At 41.8% G+C, this 2,863-nt stretch overlaps 1 long non-coding RNA gene across 5 annotated transcripts in view; it reads left to right on the top strand.

The window, feature by feature from the left end:
- Window positions 1–2,497: 2,497 nt before the first annotated feature.
- The window catches only part of LOC128630420 (uncharacterized), an 11,893-nt gene continuing 11,527 nt past the window's right edge, over window positions 2,498–2,863 (top strand). Inside the window, exon 1 of one of the 5 annotated variants that reach the window (XR_008394715.1) lies at window positions 2,498–2,654. This is a non-coding gene — a long non-coding RNA (uncharacterized LOC128630420). The remainder of the gene's footprint in view (window positions 2,655–2,863) is intronic. The other 4 variants (XR_008394712.1, XR_008394714.1, XR_008394713.1 and 1 more) reach the window with 4 other exon arrangements.

The following is a 2,863-nucleotide window of genomic DNA, read 5'->3' on the forward strand; positions in this document are numbered from 1 at the left end:
CGGTGGTCGGGGCATAAACACAAACAAAAACGACCCACCTATTCTCATATTGAGCTCTAACCTTTAACAGTCGACCCTTTATAATCTCATCAACTTGATAAGAACAGGGGATAAAATTAGAGGAAAATAAAATAACTACTCCCCCACTGGTAGATGTCTTATGACTTAAAACGGATAACCCTTTAAACTCCCTGGCCCAGTCCGCAGCATTATTAGCGTCTGTGTGGGTTTCCTGAGCAAAGATTACATCAATTTTCTTTTGCTTCACCGTTTCAAACAACAAAAATCTTTTATTTCTTTCCCTTGCTCCATTTAAATTCAACGAAGCAACTCGAAACTCACTCATAAATATGAGGAAAAATAATAGATTTACGTACATGATGTCTAGGATTGACTATCACTACCGTTATTGTCTAACATTACATTGACTTTTGTAAGGATTTTCTTTAGACGGTATCCCTCCTGATCAGTGAAACCCCCTTCTCCCATAAACCCCCTTGTTTTTTTAATTTAATGAACTGTTCCACATCCGGGAAAACTCGTCTATCCTCACATTCCTAGCATGTTTAGTCTTTCTCAGAAAAGCCCTGATGTCGTCCACGCTATATTCATGGCTCGAAAAGCCACTTAGATTTACACTAGTATTAGTTGTTAATCACAAATTTACACTACATGTAATACTACAGTTAGACGCTTCGCTCTCGCTCTCTACCTCCACAGAATTCAGCTCCTCTGCAACATCTTTCCTCTTAGCCTGTGCATGAGGACGATTTCTCCGTCTCTTTCTCTGGGGCACCTTGAACACATTCTCTTCCGTCTCCATATGAGAGCTATCATCCGCAACTTCATCAGCAAGGGACAGATCACACTATCTAGTGACACCGTACTGTCCTGTGTATCCTTATCACCTAAATCCGGCTCAGTCTCAGCCTTCTCTTCTTCACCTGGTTTAGCACCGACACCCTGGTGAGAGGGGCCAGCTTCAGGTGTCTCCACCTGAGAAGGTCCTGCTGTTCCCTCTCCCGGTGTGGGGGCCCCATCCACCCCAACACCCTCTCCAGCAGTAACCTCGTTACCAGCGGCCGCATTAGCATTATCATTATTTTCGGGATTTACCCGTTTTTCTGGACAGGCCTGCAGCAGATGACCAGATAAACTACACCCAAAACACTTCATTGTAGTAATAGTAGCGTAAATAACATAATTAAAATCTTCCACCTTTACATTCAGTGTCAGATCCAGATCATTATTGTCCTTCAGAACCATGTACACAAACCGTCTGAAAGACACAATATGTTTTACACGAGGGGATTTACTTGTAGTCGCGATCTTCTTGATCTGGGAGACTGGTTTTCCATAGCGGGGGATAGGGTTTGTGAAAGAACCTCGTCCTTAATAAAAGGAGGAACATTCGACAGGATGACTTTTTTACACGGGGTTGATAAAGGAAGCATTAAGTGGAACACATCATCAATCACAACTCCACTGTCCACCATGTCGTTTGCTAACTCCACCGTTTTCAGAAACAGCACGACGGCACTATTCATCCGGGCCGCAGAGAGAATGTTGTCGTGTCCAACACTCTCCCCCACGGCCAGACACACCTCCTCAACGCTGGCGGTAGTGGCTACTTTAATAGCATGCCGCCGCGTGAGAGACTCATATTTCCCCGTACCTGGGGCAGCCATGCTTCCCAAAACAACACGGAAACAGCCGCCCAGGCCAGCGAGAAACACACACAAACACACACACGCGAGCGCGCACACACACAACAAACAATAGTAGTTTAAACTCTCTCAGAAACCAAAGACCTAAAGGAAATCGTATTTCTTAAGAAAAAATAGATAGAAAAAATGAACAAGCGAACTTGAAGCAGCAGCCTCGGCCACGCTCCGCCCACTCACTCACTTCCGCTCTGACTCCGCCCACTTATTCAATCCATGCGCACGAGAGAGAGAGAGAGAGAGAGAGTGTCTGTGTGTGTTTGTAATTATCACTTCATGGGGACATCATCATGTTTACACAGCAACCTCATGGGGACCAAAAACATTATGGGTGCAAAAATCCACGTCCTCACAGGGGTGATGCATTGAAAAGTGTTGAGGAGGCTGTAAATAGACGCCTCACAAATTTTTATCTTTGGCATATAACGCATGATCATATAACGCTTGGCCAACCACTTCACACACTCTGCAAGTCTAATTTATGCAAATTATGGTACCACCCACTTAGTAAAGGACTGTGGCTAATCTGCATATGCACATTAGCTCTATTACCTATTAGCGTACAAAAAGGGCCTGGTAAGTTAAAAGCCTAATTAGACTGTTAGAAGGTTAGATTGTTAGCATAACAATTATCATGTTATCCAAATAATTATAAGTCATAATAGTAATTAAAGTTTTAGTTTTTAAATTTTCGCACAGTGAAATGACACTTTTTAAAACTCTCTGAACAGTAAAACAAAATCCTTAAGTTGGGTTATGGCGGAGTGTAGTTTTTTTGACTGCACTAATAGTTCATAAACACCACACAGGAAGTAGGAAAAGAACTACATTTCCTATCTGCCCTGGCTATCACAGGCTAATAGCACCAGCTGCTTTCCATTGCCCTAATGAGTGATTCTACTGCTGCAACGAGACCAAATGCAATGAAAGGTAAGTTATTATTATAATTTTTTGCAGTTTATAAGTTTGTGATTTTATTTCCCTGCTTTAAGACATTATTTATAATTGAATCGCAATATTAAAGTAATTGTTATGCTAGCGGACTTTACTAGCCAGAGTTAGCACACACTTTAACCAATCTAGCACATTAGTAAGTACAATAAGTTAATAAAATGAAGTTAATATATTAAATAGGCTTT

Source organism: Ictalurus punctatus, unplaced genomic scaffold (assembly GCF_001660625.3).
Source record: "Ictalurus punctatus breed USDA103 unplaced genomic scaffold, Coco_2.0 Super-Scaffold_100056, whole genome shotgun sequence".
NCBI classification, from domain to species: domain Eukaryota; kingdom Metazoa; phylum Chordata; class Actinopteri; order Siluriformes; family Ictaluridae; genus Ictalurus; species Ictalurus punctatus.